This window comes from Lacerta agilis, chromosome 2 (assembly GCF_009819535.1).
Source record: "Lacerta agilis isolate rLacAgi1 chromosome 2, rLacAgi1.pri, whole genome shotgun sequence".
Classification (NCBI taxonomy): domain Eukaryota; kingdom Metazoa; phylum Chordata; class Lepidosauria; order Squamata; family Lacertidae; genus Lacerta; species Lacerta agilis.
This window is the reverse complement of record NC_046313.1, coordinates 117,377,810-117,402,012: the sequence shown is the minus strand read 5'-3', so window position 1 is coordinate 117,402,012 and position 24,203 is coordinate 117,377,810. Positions and strand designations below refer to the sequence as shown.

The 24,203-nt window shown below is 45.8% G+C and overlaps 1 pseudogene; it reads left to right on the top strand.

Annotated features, from left to right (window-relative positions):
- Positions 1-24,203, top strand: part of LOC117042578 — a 45,410-nt pseudogene extending 21,207 nt beyond the window's left edge.

Here is a 24,203-nt window from a genome sequence, read left to right as displayed (position 1 = left end):
CCCCTAGATGTGCTCTGCAACCTTGGCATGGAGGGTGGTGTATTGCCTTCAATATTGTTTCCTGCTGGGCAGGGGGTTGGACTAGATGACCCTTGGGGTCCCTTCCAACTCTATGATTCTATGATATGTATACCTTCACTTTATCATCAATTTTTCTTCCAATCATTCCAAAATTTCTGCCCCATTTTCCTCCTGAGGTTCAAACTTCCTTCAAATCCTAACTTTAACTTACACTGTCAGGGCTACACTGTCAGTTGCTAACCATTCTATTTCAACATTCTCTTCTCCTTCATTCTACATCCCACAAACCTACATCTACATTCCCAAATACATTCTGCTAAGAAGCCATTTCTTCTGTTTCAAAACCTTCCCTGAAAAACTTAAAACCTGGGATATAAAATAAAACTTTTCCCTCTAATCAACTTCTGTTGGAAACAATCAAACTGCTCAGAAGACATAATCTTCTCCCCCCCTTGTGGGTGGCAAATTCCCTTCCTTTGCAAGGTCCACTGCTGCAAAGAGAAAAATCCTTGCTGTTTAAACTAAGGCTTCTCTCTGTTTCTGTCCATCTCCCCACTCTCATTGCTTTACCAAAGGTCAATTAAGAAACAAAATAAGACTGTACCAGCTTTAAAAACAAACTAACAAACATTCCTGATTGCAAGAGCAGCCCTCCTTTCAATGCTTCAGACACACTTTTACATTCACCTTAACATTGCAGAGAAATACTTTTACAGCCCATTCTATTGAAGACACATGCCTTGGCACACAAACAATTTCCAAAACACACTCACCTAACCCTGGGGTTCAAACAGATTCCTTGAAGGGACAACAAAACAAAACAACAAATACAAGAGGACTGCCGCTGTGCAACCACATATACAAGGAAAAACGAACTTCCCAGACTTCGTTAGCAATGCAGCAAAAAATGAAACAATTTTGGGAACACAGAGTTTGGGAACACACAGATTAGGGCTGCTTTCTGCCCCACCTTTCCAAAATGAATGCAAGCCTCAAACAGGGACCAACACACACACACAGGCACTACAGATACAGAAAAACTCACAAAAATCACACTGCACAATCACTGCAGACACAGAACTCATACAACACACACACATACTGAAGGAAAAATATTCAACAGGTTCATAAGATTATTACAAGTCATAAATTTTACACAGCAACAAAAATTCCAATTCCCCATCTCAGCTAGCTCAGGTTCGACCTGGGACACTCCTTCCACCTAACGTTTACACGTGCACACACCTTTCTTCGCACCCAGTTGGTGACTTAGACGGAGTTGCCTCGCTAAAAAATGCACCAAAAGGGCCACAAATCGCTTCGCTTAGGGGTTCTGAACCCCCGCGTCTCATTCACTCAGCACCATTCACTGGAGTGTCCACATACACCATTCACCATGCACAGAGTAAAATCACAGAAAAATTCTTAACTTTCCCTTCTCTCTCTTCAGAGAGGGCACCCCCCTTCTTTTCCCCACAGCCAACGGCAACCTTTTGCTCTCTGCTGGCTTCCTGGCGGCCCCCTATGGCTCACGGCCAGGCTCCTGGCGGCCCTCTATGGCTCACGGCCAGGCTCCGGTGGCAACTCTACTTGCACACTACCGGATTTTAACGGCGGCCCTATGGCTCACTGCCGTTGCAGGAGATCGATCACATCCTGCGCTTCCCCTTCCCTGGGAAGCTGCTCCCCCTGTGGAGCTTACCTGTCCTCTGCAGATCTTACTTCCCTTCCCCCCTGCGGCCGCTTTCTCTTTCTCCCGTCGCCACGGTGCAGTTTGGCTCTCCCCCTGGGGTAAGCCAGTCCCTTCCCACAAACAGGCAGGAAGCGCGCTTGGGGCCAGCAAACGCCAGACCAGGAGAGCCTTTTCGCTGTGCGGCGACGCCTCGGACTCCCTGTTTTCTCAATCCCGGGGAACAGCGAAGGGTTCCCGGCCAACGCACCACGTTATGGAGCCTTATTTGCCCCTACGGGTTCCCATTGTTGCGCCCGGTGAGAAAACATGGAAGCAGAAAAGACCTGAGGCTTCTGGCTTCAGAGAGAGAAAGATTTAATTTCTGCATGCAGAGGTACTTCGGTGTTTAGATAGCCAAGCAAGTACAAAACTAGCCAATTTTCAGACAGTTCTTATAGACAGTTCTCTGGCTTTCTTCCCACCCCAGAAAACTTCCTCTTGTCCATATAAGGAACATTTCCTGTTGTACATTTCTTGTTATACATATAAGGCAAAAGGACATTTAGCCCAGTGTTGGTTCATGCGCACTTCCAGCAAGGCCATCCTATCTGTGACCCAAACAATTCCTCTCTATGCGAGGACAGTTACTCTCTGCGCAAGGTCTCTGTTATCTCCAGACACTTAGTAAGGCAAAGCTTGCCAGAGAGAAATACAATGCAGATCAAAGTTCACAGCTTTACAGAGCAGTTTCATACAGAAAAACTTAAAAAGTTATTTTATACTTAATACATTCACTGGACTAACAATACATTCAGGTGAATATATATAGGTTAGCTAATTAACCCCTTCCATTTCCAATGCCTTTCCTAACCTGTCATTAATATATTATGTCCCACATCCTTTGCCCATTTTGTAACACATTTGACCTGTTCCTCTTTAGTGTCCCATTCCTAAAGCAGATTGTTCATTTTTGACAGCAGTTTTGTACTACCTTCTACTATTTCTCTCTGAAATTTTGACACCTGATAACTAAATCCTTTCTTTTCATGATTTTTTAAAGTTTCATTTAGTTGGAAATATTGTAACCTTTGCCTCTTCCTCTCTCCCAGGACCCTGCAGCTTGTTGTGGCTTCTTGACTCCTCAGGAAGGATAAAAGAGACGGATCCTGCAAAGCTAGCGAGGATGGAAGGGGGAAGATGGACCGTTGACCTGGTCAGGTTGTCTCCTGCATCCCTCCTCACAGCTTCCGAGCATTCCCTCCCAGGGACTTCTGAGAGATCTGGTGAGTTCCAGGGGAGTGGAGATGGGGACATGAAGGGATGGAGCTGGAGAGGTATCGGGGCTTGCTCACCTTGGGGGTAGCGGGGGAGGCAGGCAGGTGGATGGAGATTGAGAAGGTGAGCATATTTTCGGGCTCCTTCACCTGCCTGCCTGAACCTTTGTCATCTGCAGGAAATTTGAGCTAGGAATACATCACAGCTCCCCGGCCATCACAATGTAGTGGCAGCTCAAAATGTCTAATACTAGTGCTGTGATCTTGGAGCCTTATTTGCTCCCCAGGGTTCCTCAGGTTGCGCCCGGTGAGAAAAGGCGGAAGCAGTCAAGAGACACGAGAGAAAGATTTATTCTGCATGCAGAGGCACTTGCAGTGTTCAAACACCCAAGCAAGTACAAAGCTAGTCAGTTTTCCAGTAGTTTTTCCAGCTCACCTCCCCACCCCAGGAATCTAACCTAAAAGTGGATACACTGGGTGGGGTCAAGGGTTATCGTATACAGGAATATAGGGGGACCTTGGTCTGCTGCTCATCATAAACACGCTGTCTAGGGACCTTGGTATGCAGCTCATCATACACGCAATGTCTATACATGTTGACACGGAAAACCTCCTCCCCTGGTACGATATTTTAGAATGCCTTACCAATGTCAGACAACTTACCGCTCCATCACAAAGCAGTAGAAGCAACAACTCTTTTAGTAACGTGATCCTGCTTTGCAGTTTGAATGCAGACAGGGCCTCTGTGTGTTGCCTTTTTCTTTTCTTTTTGGGATAACTTTTTATTTGCTTTTAAAAACAAGGAACATATGAATAATAAATGATACAAACATGTAGACCAGGTCATTTGTATATCAAAACTAGCAGAATAAATTTGCAGGAATATCTATAACATATGGTTCATTATTAATGGCCAGTGTATGAGTTCTGGGTTTAAACTGAATTAAACTGGAACACTAAAAGGGGAAATAGGAGAGAACAGAGAGCATTCAATATCAAATTATGTCTATTCAGGAGCTGTTGTGGTTGAAATTCCATACATACCTCTATGTGATGAACCTCCACTATTTTGATGGAGACCAACAGCATCTGGGATTCTAACATCCCCATTATGAGCCCTGAATGGAGGGATATCAACTCTGTTCTCTGTGAATATTCTTTGCCTGGGGAATGCCTTTGTCTGAACTGCCCAGGCCTTCTTAAATGTTGGCTTCAGAGTTTTTTGGGGGAAGTTTAAGTAACTTCTGTCGGTTTGTTGTTTTTGCTTTGGCTTCTGTCTGCATTTGGTTGACCAAAGAGATGACTGACCTTTGAGATGGAGTGTACTCCATGATTGAGCCAAACAAAATCTATCCTAGATAAAAGCCAAGCAATATGTCAGTTAATACCACCAACAAAGGCAGTGAAAACTATAGTAAGGCCTCACCTCTAACTCTCTTCAACTCTTCCTCTATCACAAGCATTCATTAACATTGTTCAATAATCTGGCGCTCCATTTCTTCCTGAGGCTCTAATTAGCTTCTCTCTTCATTGCAGATGGTGGTGAACTGGAAGGGAAGAACAAGGAGGACCACAACAGAATCCACATAGTGGAGAAGTCAGATAAATATTCAGAGTGTGGAGAGAACATCCATCAGAGCTCCCAGTCTACCTCCCTTCAAAGAAAGGGCTTCATTCAGAGGGATAGCTTCAGTTACCATCAACGAATTCATACAGGGGAGAAACCCCATCAGTGCTTGGAATGTGGGAAGAGCTTTCGTCTGAGTGGTGATCTTACTTCCCATCACAGAATTCATACAGGAGAGAAACCATATCAGTGCTTGGAATGTGGGAAGAGCTTCAGTCACAGGCAGAGTCTCACTTCCCATCAAAAAGTTCATACAGGGGAGAACCCCTATGAGTGCTTCGAATGTGGGAAGAGCTTCAAGCACAGTCAGAAACTCACTTGCCACCAAAGAATTCATACTGGGGAGAAACCCTATGAGTGCTTAGACTGTGGGAAGAGCTTCAGTCGAAACTACCGTCTCATTTCCCATCAAACAATTCATACAGGGGAGAAACCATATCAGTGCTTAGACTGTGGGAGATGCTTCCGTCTGAAGGAAAATCTCACTTCCCATCAAAGAATTCATAAAGGGCAGAAACCCTATAAGTGCTTAGAATGTGGAAAGAGCTTCATTCGGAAGGATAGCCTCACTACCCATCAAGTATTTCATACAGGGGAGAAACCCTATGAGTGCTTGGAATGTGGAAAGAGCTTCAGTCACAGGCGGAGTCTCTATTCCCATCGAAAAGTTCATACGGGGGAGAAAACATATCAGTGCTTCGAATGTGGAAAGAGCTTCAGCGAAAGCACCTCTCTTACTTCCCATCAAAGAATTCATACAGGGCAGAAACCCTATCAGTGCTTGGAATGTGGACAGAGCTTCAGTCAGAGCTCCCATCTCACAACCCATAAAAGAATTCATACAGGGGAAAAACCATATCAGTGCTTGGAATGTGGAAAGAGCTTCAGTCAAAGCTCCCATCTCACGACCCATAAAATAATTCACAAAGGGGGGAAAGCATATCAGTGCTTGGAATGTGGAAAGAGGTTCATTCACAGACAAAATCTCACTTCCCATCAAAGAATTCATACAAAGGAGAAACCCTATCAGTGCTTGGAATGTGGAAAGAGCTTTCGCCAGAGGTGGGGGCTCGCTTCCCATCAAAAAGTTCATACAGGGCAGAAACCATATCAGTGCTTGGAATGTGGACAGAGCTTCAGTCAAAGCTCCCATCTCACAACCCATAAAAGAATTCATACAGGGGAGAAACCATATCAGTGCTTGGAATGTGGGAAGAGCTTCAGGCACAGGCAGAGTCTCACTTCCCACCAAATAATTCATACAGGGCATAAACCCTATCAGTGCTTCGAATGTGGGAAGAGCTTCAATTACAGACAACATCTCACTTCCCATCGAAAAATTCATACAGGGGAGAAACCCTATCAGTGCTTCGAATGTGGGAAGAGCTTCAGTCAAAGCCACTCTCTCACTTCTCATCAAAGAATTCATACAGGGCAGAAACCCTACCAGTGCTTGGAATGTGGAAAGAGCTTTCGCCAGAGGTGGGGGCTCGCTTCCCATCGAAAAATTCATACAGGGGAGAAACCCTATCAGTGCTTGGAATGTGGAAAGAGCTTTTGCCAGAGTAGGGGTCTCGCTTTCCATCAAAGAATTCATACAGGGGAGAAACCCTATCAGTGCTTGGAATGTGGAAAGAGCTTTAGTCGCAGTGACCATCTGACTTCCCATCAAAGAATTCATACAGGGGAGAAACCCTATCAGTGCTTAGACTGTGGAAAGAGCTTCAGTCGCAGCCACCATCTGACTTCCCATCGAAGAATTCATACAAGAGAGAAAACTTTTTAGTGTTTGGAATGTGGGAAAAGCTTCAAGTAGAGTGCCACTCTCACCGCCCACCAATTAATTCATACAGGGTTGAAAGCATATCAGCGCATGGAATGTGGATAGAATTTCACTCGTCAAAAAGTCAATTCAAGGACTCACAGCAGGGTGAATAATAGAAAGGTGGATTCGGAATCTATTCCTCCATGACCTTGAGATGGACTTCTGTAAGTATGAGAATGTCCAGGGGATGGGACCATGCTCTATATGCGGGGGGAAATCCATGGAGAACAGTCCGATGTAGGGCTTAAGTCATTGGTCAGATTGTCATAATTACAGACATACTTACTGGTTTGGACGGAAGTGATTCTTATTCCAGGGGAACTGGTGATTGTGAGATTACAGGTGCTCTCGCCAATATTGTCCAAACGTCCAGTAAAACTTTGACACTGCAGACCAATAGTTTACCCACTGAGGTAGATGTATTGGGAGGTTAGGTTTAGGGCGTGTGGTATGTGGGATCCCTATAAAGGGTACTTCTTCCTCTAGGTGGGAGGTAGACTGGTCAAGTTACCATCAGCTGAATGCAACATTTAAGTTAGATTTTAAAAAATGGATTTGCAGAACAAAACTCGCAGTTTGAAAGGGAGTTATTAGGCTCCAGGGTTAAAATGTTATCTAAAATGTATAACATATTACTTGAGTGGGATACAAAGAATGAAATGATGGAATCATCAATGATAACCTGGGCCAGAGATGTAGTACACAATATTGACCGAATTGCTTTATGAGAACAACTGTCGAAAGTAAATTTAAGGTTTACAGCTTGCTACATGCTAAGGGAAAACTTCATGAAGATGATGCAGAGGAGGTCAACCAAGAAGATCAAGGGTCTGAAACCAGGCCTTATGAGGAGTGCTTGAAGGAACTGGGGGTGGGGTATCTATTTTAAGTGAAGTTTGCAGAAATCTACACTTGGGCTGCCATACGTCCGGATTTTCCCAGACATTCCAGCAATTTCCACCCAGACACTGCTTACAATTCTGGATGTATGCCAACCATATCTATTTACATTGGTACCTCAGTTTCCAAACAGCTTAGTTCCCAAACAACTTTGAACTCGAACGCTGCAAACCTGGAAGTCGGTGTTCCGGTTTACAAACTTTGCTTTGGAAGGTGAACATGCTCCTGAGCTTCTGTTTTTACTGTTGCACTGCTAATTTGCACCCCCCCATTGTAATCAAACCCTTTTTCCTCCCATTTTTGCTGTTGTGATGCTATTTTGCGTCCCCCCCCCCCATTGTAATCAAAGCCTTCCATTTCCGATTGCAGTATTCTGAGTTGATATTTGGAGCTTATATATGGTCCTTCTATTTTTTCATTTTTGTGACTGTGGCTTGTTCTTCATTTTTGATTGATTGTGTTATTGCGGAAATGTATAAAAGCCCCCCATCCAAACAATGGCTATCATCAGTGCAGGTAAGGGAAAAAAAATAATTTAAATTTTAATCTACAGTACTGTCTTCTTTATTTTATAGTACAGTACAGTACATTGCTTATTGCTTTCATTTTATGGTTCAATGGTCTCGTTAGATAGTATAATTATGTTAAATTGCTGTTTTAGTAGTTGTTTTTAAAAGTCTGGAACGGATTACCGTATTTTTCGCTGCATAAGACACACTTTTTTCCTCCTAAAAAGTAAGGGGAAATATCTGTGCGTCTTATGGAGCGAATGGTGGTCCCTGGAGCTGAATTGCCCAGGGGCCAAAAGAGGATCATGCTTTTTATTTTACAAAGAGAAAAGGGGGTGTTGAAAGAGATCAGGAGAGAGCTAAGAGTCCCGGCTCCCTTTCAGCCCCGCCCTCTTGCCCAGGCCTCCATTGTTGAATGTGCTGCAGAGGGAGGTTGTTTGTTTCCCCAGCAACATGTGACTGGCTGATTAGATTATCTGTCTGGAAACTGTAGAAAAGGCTCCCTTTCCTTTAGAAGCTGCAGAAATGTGAGCTGAACCCAATAAAAACGGGGCTTTTCCTCTTTGCTTTCCCCCCTTTGCAAAAGGAGCTTTGCTTTCCCCCCTTTGCAAAAAAGCTGCAAAACTTTTAGCTGATCCTCAAAAAAACCAGGGCTTTTCCCTTTGCAAAAAAGCTGCAAAACTTTTACCTGATCCTCAAAAAAAACAGGGCTTTTAGAGGAGGAAAACCAGAAAAAATATTTTTTTCCTTGTTTCCTCCTCTAAAAACGAGGTGCGCCCTATGGTCCGGTGCGCCCTATGGAGCTAAAAATACGGTAATCTGTTTTGCATTACTTTCTATGGGAAAGCGCGCCTTGGTTTTGGAATGCTTTGGTTTTCGGACAGACTTCCAGAACTGATTAAGTTTGAGAACCAAGGTACCACTGTAGTCAGTTTCTTCAGTCAGTCTTGACTATATAACCACAATGGGTTATCTTGCAGTTTTTATGTTTTTATACAGTTTATATACAGTTTTTATACAGGTGGAACTCGAAAAATTAGAATATCATGGAAAAGTTGTTCATTTATTTCAGTAATTTTACTTAAAAGGTGGAACTAATATATGAGATAGATTCATGACATGCAAAGCAAGATATGTCAAGCCTTTATTTGTTATAATTGTGATGATTATGGTGTACAGCTGATGAAAACCGCAAATTGACAATCTCAGAAAATTAGAATATTAAATGGAATCAACAAAACAAGGATTGCAAATAGAACAATATTGGACCTCTGAAAATTAGAAGCATGCATATGTACTCAGTACTTGGTTTGAGCCCCTTTTGCATCAATTACTGCCTCAATGCAGCGTGGCACGGATGCTGGGGCTCCGGAGGGCGGGCGGCTTGCAGCGCCATGCTCCTCATCCCTGCCCCCCCTCCCGAGGGGCAGCCAGCACGGGAGGGGAGGTGGGCGGAGAGGCGGCCCGCCGGGGGCGCCGAGGGATCGTTGCGCCACGGCGGCCGATCCCTTTAAGACGGCCCTGAATGAGACCCAAGTAGACAGTATCCTCACAGCTTCTACTTCTTCTTGCTTCCAGCCTTCCAGTTAACTCCTGTCTGAATACTCTCACAAGACACTAGTCTTTCTAAGCTCAGAGTGCCCTTTCTCTAGCTTTGGATAATTTCCTCAGAGTGGATTCCATACACAGACCAGAACCAACCCTCCTCCCTCCCTCCTCTCCCACAAAACTATCCCTCCACTCTCTCAGAAACTGCTCGTTTTTCCCCCTCCCAAAGTGCTGGCTCCACCCCCTGTCTTGGTAGCCAATCAGAGAGAGGTACCAGCCCTCTCATGGAATTCTGAGGCACTGCACCCCCTGACTCTGGTCCAGCTCAGCTGCCCATCAGAGATAACTTCTACAATTACTAATTAAATACAATCAACAAACCTTGGCTGGTTTGATGGTTGATTCAAAGCAGCTAAGAAAGCTCTAGCTAAGAAAATTAAGACATCACAATCCATCAGAGGAATCCACGGAAAATTTGATCAAACGTAGGTTGGAATCCAAGAATGCTCCACAACAAGAAGGCTGAAAATACGAAAAACTGAAAATATGAAAGCCCTTGGGACTAGCTACTGGAACAGAGGGAAGACAAATGCTGGGAGCTGGTGGCCCAGGGTTTAATTTAAGACAGATCATCAGAGGAAGGCTGAATGGCAACTAGTCTCCTGTAATGAGATGAAAACCCTCATTTCTTCCCTGAAATCAAACACAGCATCCAAAAGAACACATGGAATGGTAGATAGAATAAAAGGTGGGGCAGGGAGGAATAAAAGAGGTAAAACAGATTACAAAAGCAAAACACTGTAGGTCTTAAAGGTAAAGGGTACCCTGACCATTAGGTCTAGTTGCAGATGACTCTGGGGTTGTGGCGCTCATCTCACTTTATTGGTCAAGAGAGCCAGCGTACAGCTTGCGGGTCATGTGTCAAAGCCACTTCTGCCAAACCAGAGTAGTGCACAGAAAGGCCGTTTCCTTCCCGCCAGAGCGGTACCTATTTATCTACTTACACGTGATGTGCTTTTCAACTGCTAGGTTGGCAGGAGCAGGGACAGAGCACCACCCGCGTCCCATAAGAGGTCTTAAGATGGACCAATCGTAGCCTATCCACTAACAATATAGTAGAATGTAAGCCAGTCTCCTGTAATGAGATGAAAACCCTCATTTCCTGCCTGAAATCAAACACAGCATCCAAAAGAACGCATGGAATGGTGGATAGAATAAAAGGTGGGGAAGGGAGGAAGAACAGTGGTAAAACAGATTACAAAAGCAAAACACTGTAGGTCTTAAGAAGGACTAATCATAGCCTATCCACTAACAATATAGTATTTCGAGCACATTAATGAACAGCACAGGGAATGGTCAGTTTCCCAGTGGTATGGAAGATGCAGTTATGGACCCCGTGGTGAGGGTCAGTGGGGACAAAGCTGCTTGGGCAGCTGAAGTGTTTAAGTCTTGCTCACACACCCTTCTGTGGAAGCCGCCTGTGTCTCCTTCTTGACATGGAGAGACACGGCCATTTATATAGGGGGTTGGACTGGATGGCCCTTGTGGTCTCTTCCAACTCTATGATTCTATGATTCTATATCACGTTTCCCAAGTTACCCCTTACAGCAGGTACAAACGACCACGGAAAACATGGTGAGTTTAAAAAAGCAACACCCAAAGAATGAAAACAGAGTTTTTCATCCAGCAAGAAAATCTTATCAGCAAAAAGGTCTTCAAGAGATTATGTTAAATTCAGGTAGTCAGCGCCTGTTGAATCTACCTTCATTACTTTAATACATAGCTAAGCAAATTTACATATGAACAACCAGAACATTGTATGCACAGGGACTCGCCGAGTGGCACTGGAAATGGCATCTGTGCATGCCTAGATACCAGAAAACGCATCTGTGCATGCCCAGACCCGATTTTCAGTGTCTGGGCATGTGCAGAAGTGATTTCCGGAGCCGCGGACATGCGCAGACATGATTTCTGGCATTGCGCTGCGCATGTCCGGCCCATGGACGATCCGTGGGAATGATCCGGCCCATGGCCAGAAAACCTTGCTGATCCCTGCTTTAATACATAGGTAAACAAATTTACATATGAACACCAGAACATTGCATGCACTCCGTACATTTAAATTTGCTTTTCCCCTTTCAGTTTTTTGATGTGAAGGAGTGAACCCTGAGTGAAATACTTTCCACACTCCATACATTTAAATGGGTTTCCCCGTTTGTTGATGTTCTGCATGGCTTCTACTATCAGTGAAAGTCTTACCCTGTGTGAGTTTGTTGGTGCAAAGTAAGTTGTGCCTTCTAACAAACTCATTCCACACTCCATACATTTAAATGGTTTATGCCCTGTATGAGTTTGCTCATGTGAACTAAGGCTTGACTTCACATTCAACTTGTTTATCTCCTGTGTGAGTTCTTAAGTGACCGACTTTGACTAAACCCCTTTTCACACGCCATACATTTAAATGTGAATTTGCCTGGTGTATAGTAAGGTTTTCTTTCGATCTGAACTACATTCCACACTTCACACAACCCTAGAATAAAGCAGGCCCCTGAACACTGAACAGATCCTTTATGGATCAAAAAGGATCACATATGTAGATATATAACCTGAGGCCACTGTGGGTACAAGGATGAGGCTGCATATGTGGGGCTGGAGGTGTGTGTCTTGTATTCCCCATTATTTTTGTACATTTTTAATGCCAATACAAAAATAAAATAAAAAATTAAAAGGTATTGGTTTGCCAATGATCTATATTGGAATCATAGAATCTTAGAGTTGGAAGGGACCCCCAAGGGTCATCTAGTCCAACCCCCCTGCAATGCAGGAATCTCAGCTAAAGTATCCATGACAGAAGGCCATCCAACTTCTGCTTAAAGACCTCCAAGGAAGGGGAGTCCACAACCTACTGAGGGAGAACATTCCACTTTCAAACAGCTCTTACTGTCAGAAAGTTTTCCTGTTTGTTTAGTCAGAATCCACTTCCCTGTAACTTGAAGCCATTGGTTAAGCCATTTCCCACCTCAATTATTTGTTGAGTGGGGGAGGGAGGGGAAGGTTCATCTCCAAGGTGGATTCTTTAATGTTTGTAAAGGCTGAGGCAAATCCTTGCTATTCTATCTCAATAATCATGTGTTGGTGTCCCTGTGTCAATTCTCTGAGAGGCTGCAAGACGGGGGAACCATCGGAAGCCGTTTTGACACGCCGCAATGTGACCGGCTTCTCTCTCCCCCCCATGGTTCCTTTGATGGCTCTTTAGCTTATACTTATCGTGAAACCTCTTCTCGCACTCGGGGCACTGATACGGCTCCCCCCCCGTGTGCATTCTCTGGTGTGTGAGAAGGCATGATTTTTCATAAAAGCTGCTGCTGCATTCCAAGCAGTTGTAGGGTTTGTCTGCTGCGTGAATCCTCTGATGCGACTTCAGGTTGGACGTCCGATGGAAGCTCTTCCCGCACACCGAGCACCAATATGGTTTCTCCCCTGTCTGGATCCCTTCATGGGAGGTCAGCTGCGGCTTGTCCTTCAAATGAATTAACTGGTGCAGATTCAATGATGGGTTAAATGTGAAATGATATTATATCTGCTCCTGTGAGAGCGGGGTTTGGATATTTTGCTCTCCTCGGTGGGAGAGGGGGGAGTATGAAAAATTTAACCATGTAATGATTTTTGCTTTAAATTGAAAATTCTATAAATTTGTCTGATGAGTAGTGAGGTGTGCGCTCTGCCTAAAACTCACCCCGCATTACAAACATCTGTGTTGCTTCAGACCCGTGTGGATTTTCCTATGAACGCTGAGATCAGATTTGTAGCTTAAGTGTTTCCCACACATGGGGCAGATTTTGCTTTTCTTTCCCTTCAGATTGTGTTCCTGAACTGGAATTTCATGGAGGTTAATCCCGGGCCAATATGTCTTCTTGCCTTCTTCCACTGGGTTTTTCTTCTGATTATACTCTCCTCCTGGATTCCTGAAGTTCTCTTCCATCTCCTGAATCTTGCTTCCCCCTACTGGCATGGCATATTGTTCTCCATATTTCTCATCCCCGCCCCCCAGTCACCTGCTGAAATGAGACAGAGAGCAGCCAGAAGCCCCAAACAATAGATAAGTATTTTAAGTTCCCATAGTACATTTCCAGAAGCATCATCAAGACATAATAGATATGTCACAGAAAAGGTGTGGTCTCAGGTATAACCTGAGATCCAGTTGTTGTGCCTGTCACTCAAATATAGTCTTTCACACTTACTTCATCACAGTGCAAAGGAAAACATTTACAGTTCCCTGGTCCTTGAGTCAAGTTAAATACACGCCTTTGTCTTGCCCCACTATGGGGTGGGTAGGCATGGTGAATGAGAAGGTTATCTGTCTGACATGCTTGGGGCAGGATATCACCTTGGGAAGGCCCTGCAGCCATGACTGTACTGCGGGCGCTCCAGTTGGAGAACAGCCTTTACCAGAGGTGTCACGGGCTTTCAAGACACTCAAACTCAGGACGCAAGGGAGAAACATACTAAGAGGAAGGCATGCTTGGCAAATCCACACCGTGATCAACTCCGTCCTGGAAACCAATGTCCCCACTGTGGAAGGATGTGTGGATCCAGAATTGGCCTCCACAGTCACTTACAGACTCGTTGTTAAAACCGTGTTTATGGAAGACAATCTTACTCGGCTACAAGTGATCGCCAAAGAAGAAGACGACGACATCTCACGGGATTATGGTGCGCGCACTCACCTCAACCCTTATACCTCACTCCCTGGGTCCCACATGCCATTGGAAGAGAGAAGATTGATACAACGAATGTGATTTCTTATGAAGTTTTCCAATTGAGCCAGTCCATAAGATACATTTATCAGTGAATTGCGACATTTGGGAACGTGAAGCGGAGGCTCTTTGTCTTTGCCTCCAGGTGTGGATAGGCAAGACTGGTGTGTGTGTGTGTGTGTGTGTGTGTGTGTGTGTGTGTGTCTGTCTGTCTCACCCCGCCACCCTTCCAATTTCCTGGTACACTTCCATCCCCCGCCATTCCAGGATGATTCCACACTGACTTGCCTTGCGAAAGGTGACTGAGTTGCCGCTTCCTTTTAGCTACTGGAGACTAACTTGAAATTGTATCCTGAACTGCAGCATCTTGTTGTTTGGTGCTGTGATTCCCCTTGTGTTCATGAAAATGCGCTCTGGGATTTTGCACCCTGGAGAGAATCTCTTGTTCTTTATTCCTGGCGCCTTCGCTTCCTGACGTATCCAGGATTTTGGGGGGGATGAGGGGGAGTGTGTGTGTGCAGAACCTCAGTTTCCGCAGAAGCAGGAAAAGGGCAGGCAGGGAGAGGGAGGGAGGGGCGGTCTCCATGCCCTCGGCTTCCCAATGGTTAAAAGGAGCAGAGCTGGATTCCTAGAGAGCACAGGAAGTGGAGGGCGTGGGGGGGCAAGGTCCTCCAGAGCAGAAGCCCTTTCCTGCAAGCAAAGAGGAGGCTGCTTTCTTCTCTCTGCTTTGCACAAACTCCCTCGGTGCCCCTCCTGGAATCTGGTGAGTCTCTTCTCTCTTCCCCCTTAGGATGCAACTGGGAGGAGGGGGTCCCAGGGCTGCAAGGGAGGAGGCAAGCCCCCCCCCCGTTCAGCTCGTGCATGGGGGGGGAAGACCCCCCAAGTCAGGGAGCAGAGGGTCCTGCCCCCAATTCCTCTCTGCCAAGCCAGGGAGGGGCTGAGTGTCCAGCAGGTCTGCAACTCTGTTCTTCCTTTGGATCGAGGTGCTGCCTTCCTTTTTGGGGAGGGGTCTTTGGGGCAGCAGAAACAGGGCATGCAAATAAGCCCCCTTCACATTTAGGGGGAAAGTCGCATTTCATAACAGAGGTAAGCATCCAAGGGATCCGAGGAAGGAGAAGCCCTGTGGAGATACAGCCCCCCCCCCAAGTGTGGAGACTGGAAGGGAGACCCTCTCCCACCATCTGCCCATCCACTGCAATTCCCAGCGTTCCCTGGCAAGAAGTGTGGATTGCTGACCACTCTGAGAATTGCAGTCTTTGGGCAGCAGGACTGAAGGTGTCTCCTTGCAACTCTCAGCGCCCTGAACCAATTCTGCTTCCCAGGATTTTGCACAGAAGGAGTCACTAGGGCCGGGTGAGATCTGGTTTCCAACCTTGTGATGGATCAGCAGATAAACATCTGCCCCCTCCCAACTGAGCAAGTGCACAGACCGCATCCAGTCTTGCTCAGCTAAATATTTTTAGGAAGACCCATGCCCCTCCTGCCCTGGGAAGGTACTGGGGAGAAACTGCCGCCACCATCAGCATCCTGTGTGAATAGTAATAATATAACAACAACAACAACAACAACAACAACAACAACGATAATATTTACCTGCCACCCATCTGAATGGGTTTCCCCAGACACTCAGGGCGGCTTCCAGCACATATAAAAACATAAAAAACACCGAACATTAAAAACTAATTGATACAGGTCTGCCTTCAGATGTCTCCTAAAAGTTGTGTGGTTCTTCATTTCCTCGACATCTGATGGGAGGGTGTTCCACAGGGAGGGCGCCACCACCGAGAAGGCCCTCTGCCTCCTTCCCTGTATAACCTCACTTCTCGCAGGGAGGGAACCGCAAGAAGACCCCCGGCTCTGGACCTCAGTGTCCAGGCTGAACAATGGGGGTGGAGACGCTCCTTTGGGTATACTGGGCCGAGGCCGTTTTCTGCTTTAAAGGTCAGCATCAATACTTTGAATTGTGCTCAGAAACATACTGGGAACAAATGCAGATCCTTCAGGATCGGTCTTGCATGGTCTCAACAGCCACTTCCAGTCACCAGTCCGGCCTCCGCATTCTGCAGAACAGAGGTAAAGATAAAGGGACCATTAGGTCCAGTCATGTCCGACTCTGGGGTTGCAGTGCTCATCTCGCGTTACTGGCCAAGGGAGCCGGCGTACAGCTTCCGGGTCATGTGGCAAAGCATGACGCTTCTGGTGAACCAGAGCAGCGCACGGAAACACCATTTACTATAATAATAATAATAATAATAATAATAATAATAATAATAATATTTATACCCCGCCCATCTGGCTGGGTCTCCCCAGCCACTCTGGGCAGCTTCCAAAAGAATGTTAAACTACAATAATCAATTTAACATTAAAAGCTTCCCTAAACAGGGCTGCTTTCAGGTGCCTTCTAAAAGTCTGGTAGTTGGTTTTCTCTTTGACATGGGATGGGAGGGCGTTCCACAGGGAGGGCGCCACTACCGAGAAGGCCCTCTGCCTGGTTCCCTGTAGCTTTGCTTCTTGCAGTAAGGGAACCGCCAGAAGGCCCTTGGCGTTGAACCTCAGTGTCCGGGCAGAACGATGGGGGTGGAGACGCTCCTTCAGGTATACTGGGCCGAGGCCGTTTAGGGCTTTAAAGGTCAACACCAACACTTTGAATTGTGCTCAGAAACATACTGGGAGCCAATGTAGGTCTTTAAGGACCGGTGTTATATGGTCTCAGCGGCCATTCCCAGTCACCAGTCTAGCTGCCGCATTCTGGATTAGTTGTAGTTTCTGGGTCACCTTCAAAGGTAGCCCCACATAGAGCGCATTGCAGTAATCCAAGCGAGAGATAACTAGAGCATGCACCACTCTGGCAAGACAGACCGCGGGCAGGTAGGGTCTTAGCCTGCGTACCGGATGGAGCTGGTAGACAGCTGCCCTGGATACGGAATTGATCTGTGCCTCCATGGACAGCTGTGAGTCCAAAATGACGCCCAGGCTGCGCACCTGGTCCTTCAGGGGCACAGTTACCCCATTCAGGACCAGGGAGTCCTCCACACCAGCCCGCTCCCTGTTCCCCAATAACCGTACTTGTGTCTTGTCAGGATTCAACCTCCATCCGTTAACCGCCATCCATCCTCCAACCGCCTCCAGACACTCACACAGGACCTTCACCGCCTTCACTGGTTCTGATTTAAAAGAGAGGTAGAGCTGGGTATCATCCACATACTGATGAACACCCAGCTGGAGTGGTACCTATTTATCTACTTGTACTTTGACGTGCTTTTGCACTGCTAGGTTGAAAGGAGCAGGGACCGAGCAACGGGAGCTCACCCCGTTGGCGGGGTTTCAAACCACCAACCTTCTGATTAGCAAGCCCTAGGCTCTGTGGTTTAACCCACAGCGCTAGAAAAAGTTAGAAAAGCTTTAATTGCTTCAAATGGTATAAGGAAACATGATAAGGAATTAAGGTGAAGTATGGTGTTGACTTGGAGTGGTTGCAAAATTTCTGGTCTCCCCCCAGTGCCACGGGCTCTCCTCCAAAGAGAGCTTCTCTAAAGAAAGCACAAGCAAAAAATCACTCAATTTTACATGAATAAGGAAAATGAGTAGGGGGCTAAGAAACAGCAGGAGCCAGATACTATTACCAACCTTATAGGGTCTCTCAGCAGATATCATGATGAGCAGAAAGAGGTTTTGGGCCCAGCCAGCTCAACTGCTAAGTCATCTCTTGCATTGAAACGTGGGGGCACCTACATGTAATAGCTACTTGGCTATTTTCTGCCCATGCTCTGGGGTTGCAGTTTTCAGGCTTGGGGACAGAATGGTGATTGGTTTTTGCACCAAGTTCTGTCCATAGTTTAAAAAGTCCGTATAGTTAAAGCTATGGTTTTCCCAGTAGTAATGTACGGAAGTGAGAGCTGGACCATAAAGAAGGCTGATCGCCGTAGAATTGATGCTTTTGAATTATGGTGCTGGAGGAGACTCTTGAGAGTCCCGTGGACTGCAAGAAGATCAAACCTATCCATTCTCAAAGAAATCAGCCCTGAGTACTCACTAGAAGGACAGATCCTGAAGTTGAGGCTCCAGTACTTTGGCCACCTCATGAGAAGAGAAGAATCCCTAGAAAAGACCCTGATGTTGGGAAAGATGGAGGGCACAAGGAGAAGGGGACGTCAGAGGATGAGATGGTTGGACAGTGTTCTTGAAGCTACTAACATGAGTTTGGCCAAACTGCGAGAGGCAGTGAAGGATAGGCGTGCCTGGCGTACTCTGGTCCATGGGGTCACGAAGAGTCGGACACGACTGAACGACTGAACAACAACAACAACAACAACTGTCCATAGGCCCCCTGAGTTCAATGGGGTCCACTCTCGGATCACTACTGTGCATACCATGCCAGCCTTACGAAGAATGAGGCTCAAACAGATGAAATTGGAATCACTGGAAATGTTTAGAAATGGGGTTTCTATTGGGAAGGGGCTGCCCCATTTGTGCTTCTCCAGGGGCAGGAGAATATCTAGGGCAGGAGAATCCCTGCAGGGCCTCTGAGGGTCCCTTTGCTTCTTCCTCTCTCGCAGGACCCTGCAGCTTGTTGTGGCTTCTCAACTCCTCAGGAAGGATGAAAGAGACGGATCCTGCAACGCTAGTGAGGATGGAAGGGGGAAGATGGACCGTTGACCTAGTCAGGTTGTCTCCTGCATCCTTCCTCACGGCCTCCGAGCGTTCCCTCCCAGGGACTTCTGGTGAGTTCCAGGGGAGGGGAGGGGAGATGGGGACATGGAGGGATGGAACCAGAGAGCTAGCAGGGCTTGCTCACCTTGGGGGTGGGAGGAAGCAGGCAGGCAGGCGGATGGAGATGGAGAAGGTGAGCACATTTTGGGGCTCCTCCACCTGCCTGCCTGCGCCTTTGTCACCTGCAGGCAATTTGAGCTAGGAATGCATCACAGCTCCCCAGCCACCACAACATATTGGCAGCTCAAAATGTCTAAAACCAGTACCGTGATTGAATTCCCTACCAATGTTAGACAACTTATTGATCCATCACGCAGCACTAGAAGCCACGCCTCTTTAAAGCAGAGGATCCCGGCACCATCTGTACAGCGCTGGAACGGCACCGCTGGCAACCCGCTATGTGCAGCGCATGTACAGCGCATGTATGCAGTGACGCTGAGCATGCGCACTTCGTAGTGACCCCCCACCCCCTGGGTGCACATCATGTTTGCCGCTCCGGGTGCCCGAGCGACTTCCTACGCTTCTAAGCCCACTCAACATGACAAGGTGTTGATCCAGCAAGTGAGAAGTACATTTTTGCTAATTTAACCGGGGTCAAATACCACCTATACACCATTTTTTTGTATTTCTGCTTCAGTAAAGTACATGCAGAAAATTTCAAATCTAACTTCCAATGCCTTTCCCAATCTGTCATTAATATATTATGTCCCACATCCTTCGCCCATTTTATCATAACACATTTGACCTGTTCCTCTTTAGTGTCCCATTCCAAAAGCAGATTGTTCATTTTTGACAGCAGTTTTGTACTACCTTCTACTATTTCTCTCTGAAATCTTGACACTTGATAACTAAATCCTTTCTTTTTTATGATTTTTTAAAGTTTCATTTAGTTGGAAATATTGTAACCAGTCTATTACATTTTCTCTTACTTCTTCAAAGTCTTTTAATTTTATTTGGTTGTCAATTTCTGTTAACAGCTCTCTATATGTCAGCCAATTTATCCTTATATTTATTTTTTCCAAAGATACTGCTTCTAATGGGGAAAGTCACCATGCTGTTTTCTTTTCAAATAAATCTTTATATTTTTTCCAAACTTTAAGAATAGAGCTTCTTATTATGACTATGAAAACATTTATGAACTTTTGCCTTATGATACCATAGATAAGCATGCCTGGTGTTGCAGTTTTCAGGCTTGGGGACAGGATGGTGACTGGTTTTTGCACCAAGTTCTGTCCATAACCAAGTTCTGTCCATAAGCTCCACTGAGTTCAATGATCTTTTGGTCACTACTGTGCAGACCATGCCGGCCTTACAAAGTGGGGTGAGGAGTAAACAGATGAAATTGGAATCACTGGAGATGTTTAAAATGGGGTTTCTGTTGGGAAGGGGCTGCCCCATTTGTGCTTCTCCAGGAGCAGGGGAATATCTAGGGCAGGAGAATCCCTGCAGGGCCTCTGAGGCTCCCTTTGCCTCTTCCTCTCTCCCAGGACCCTGCAGCTTGTTGTGGCTTCTTGACTCCTCAGGAAGGATAAAAGAGACGGATCCTGCAAAGCTAGCGAGGATGGAAGGGGGAAGATGGACCGTTGACCTAGTCAGGTTGTCTCCTGCATCCCTCCTCACGGCTTCCGAGCATTCCCTCCCAGGGACTTCCAAGAGATCTGGTGAGTTCCAGGGGAGTGGAGATGGGGACATGAAGGGATGGAGCTGGAGAGGTATCGGGGCTTGCTCACCTTGGGGGTAGCGGGGGAGGCAGGCAGGTGGATGGAGATTGAGAAGGTGAGCATATTTTCGGGCTCCTCCACCTGCCTGCCTGCCTTCCTGAATCTTTGTCATCTGCAGGAAATTTGAGCTAGGAATACATCACAGCTCCCCAGCCATCACGATGTAGTGGCAGCTCAAAATGTCTAATACTAGTGCTGTGATCTTGGAGCCTTATTTGCTCCCCAGGGTTCCTCAGGTTGCGCCCAGAGAGAAAAGGCGGAAGCAGTCAAGAGACACGAGAGAAAGATTTATTCTGCATGCAGAGGCACTTGCAGTGTTCAAACACCCAAGCAAGTACAAAGCTAGTCAGTTTTCCAGTAGTTCTTATACAGTTTTTCCAGCTCACCTCCCCATCCCAGGAATCTAACCTAAAAGTGGGTACACTGAGTGGGGTCAAGGGTTATCTTATACAGGAATATAGGGGGACCTTGGTCTGCTGCTCATCATAAACACGCTGTCTAGGGACCTTGGTCTGCAGCTCATCATACACGCATTGTCCATACATGTTGACACGGAAAACCTCCTCCCCTGGTACGACATTTTAGAATGCCTTACCAATGTCAGACAACTTACCGCTCCATCACAAAGCAGTAGAAGCAACAACTCTTTTAGTAACGTGATCCTGCTTTGCAGTTTGAATGCAGACAGGGCCTCTGTGTGTTGCCTTTTTCTTTTCTTTTTGGGATAACTTTTTATTTGCTTTTAAAAACAAGGAACATATGAATAATAAATGATACAAACATGTAGACCAGGTCATTTGTATATCAAAACTAGCAGAATAAATATGCAGGAATGCCTATAACATATGGTTCATTATTAATGGCAAGTGTATGAGTTCTGGGTTTATAAACTGAATTAAACTGGAACACTAATATGGGAAATAGGAGAGAACAGAGAGCATTCAATATCAAATTATGTCTATTCAGGAGCTGTTGTGGTTTAAATTCCATACATACCTCTATGTGATGAACCTCCACTATTTTGATGGAGACCAACAGCATCTTGGATTCTAACATCCCCATTATGAGCCCTGAATGCAGGGATATCAACTCTGTTCTCTGTGAATATTCTTTGCCTGGGGAATGCCTTTGTCTGAACTGCCCAGGCCTTCTTAAATGTTGGCTTCAGATTTTTTGGGGGGGAAGTTTAAGTAACTTCTGTCAGGTTTGTTGTTTTGGCTTCTGTCTGCATTTGGTTGACCAAAGAGATGACTGACCTTTGAGATGGAGTGGACTCCATGATTGAGCTAAACAAAATCTATCCTAGATAAAAGCCAAGCAATATGTTAGTTAATACCACCAACAAAGGCAGTGAAAACTATAGTAAGGCCTCACCTCTAACTCTCTTCAACTCTTCCTCTATCACAAGCATTCATTAACATTGTTCAATAATCTGGAGCTCCATTTCTTACTGAGGCTCTAATTAGCTTCTCTCTTCATTACAGATGGTGGTGAACTGGAAGGGAAGAACAAGGAGGACCACAAGAGAATCCACATAGTGGAGAAGTCAGATAAATATTCAGAGTGTGGCGAGAACATCCATCAGAGCTCCCAGTCTACCTCCCTTCAAAGAAAGGGCTTCATTCAGAGGGATAGCTTCAGTTACCATCAACGAATTCATACAGGGGAGAAACCCCATCAGTGCTTGGAATGTGGGAAGAGCTTTCGTCTGAGTGGTGATCTTACTTCCCATCACAGAATTCATACAGGAGAGAAACCATATCAGTGCTTGGAATGTGGGAAGAGCTTCAGTCACAGGCAGAGTCTCACTTCCCATCAAAAAGTTCATACAGGGGAGAAACCCTATCAGTGCTTCGAATGTGGGAAGAGCTTCAAGCACAGTCAGAAACTCACTTGCCACCAAAGAATTCATACTGGGGAGAAACCCTATGAGTGCTTGGAATGTGGGAAGAGCTTCAGTCGAAAGGACATTCTCACTTCCCATCAAAAAGTTCATACTGGGGAGAAACCCTATCAGTGCTTGGAATGTGGGAAGAGCTTCAGTCGAAACAACCGTCTCATTTCCCATCAAACAATTCATACAGGGGAGAAACCATATCGGTGCTTAGACTGTGGGAAATGCTTCCGTCTGAAGGAAAATCTCACTTCCCATCAAAGAATTCATAAAGGGCAGAAACCCTATAAGTGCTTGGAATGTGGAAAGAGCTTCATTCGGAAGGATAACCTCACTACCCATCAAGTAATTCATACAGGGGAGAAACCCTATGAGTGCTTGGAATGTGGAAAGAGCTTCAGTCACAGGCGGAGTCTCTATTCCCATCGAAAAGTTCATACAGGGGAGAAAACATATCAGTGCTTCGAATGTGGAAAGAGCTTCAGTGAAAGCACCTCTCTTACTTCCCATCAAAGAATTCATACAGGGCAGAAACCCTATCAGTGCTTGGAATGTGGACAGAGCTTCAGTCAAAGCTCCCATCTCACAACCCATAAAAGAATTCATACAGGGGAGAAACCATATCAGTGCTTGGAATGTGGAAAGAGCTTCAGTCAAAGCTCCCATCTCACGATCCATAAAATAATTCACAAAGGGTGGAAAGAATATCAGTGCTTGGAATGTGGAAAGAGGTTCATTCACAGACAAAATCTCACTTCCCATCAAAGAATTCATACAAAGGAGAAACCCTATCAGTGCTTGGAATGTGGGAAGAGCTTCAGTCACAGGCAGAGTCTCACTTCCCATCAAAAAGTTCATACAGGGCAGAAACCCTATGAGTGTTTGGAATGTGGAAAGTGCTTCAGTCTCAGGCAGAGTCTCACTTCCCATCAAAGAATTCATACAGGGCAAAAACCCTATAAGTGCTTGGAATGTGGGAAGAGCTTCAGTCACAGGCAGAGTCTCACTTCCCACCAAAGAATTCATACAGGGCATAAACCCTATCAGTGCTTCGAATGTGAGAAGAGCTTCAATTACAGACAACATCTCACTTCCCATCGAAAAATTCATACAGGGGAGAAACCCTATCAGTGCTTCGAATGTGGAAAGAGCTTCAGTCAAAGCCACTCTCTCACTTCCCATCAAAGAATTCATACAGGGCAGAAACCCTACCACTGCTTGGAATGTGGAAAGAGCTTTCGCCAGAGTGGGGGTCTCGCTTCCCATCAAAAAATTCATACAGGGGAGAAACCCTATCAGTGCTTGGAATGTGGAAAGAGCTTTTGCCAGAGTGGCGGTCTCGCTTTCCATCAAAGAATTCATACAGGGGAGAAACCCCACCACTGCTTTAAATGTGGAAAGAGCTTTAGTCGCAGCGACCATCTGACTTCCCATCAAAGAATTCATACAGGGCAGAAACCCTATCAGTGCTTAGACTGTGGAAAGAGCTTCAGTCGCAGCCACCATCTGACTTCCCATCGAAGAATTCATACAAGAGAGAAAACTTCTTAGTGTTTGGAATGTGGGAAAAGCTTCAATCAGAGTGCCACTCTCACGGCCCACCAAATAATTCATACAGGGTTGAAAGCATATCAGCGCATGGAATGTGGATAGAATTTCACTCGTCAAAAAGTCAATTCAAGGACTCACAGCAGGGTAAATAATAGAAAGGTAGATTCGGAATCTATTCCTCCATGACCTTGATA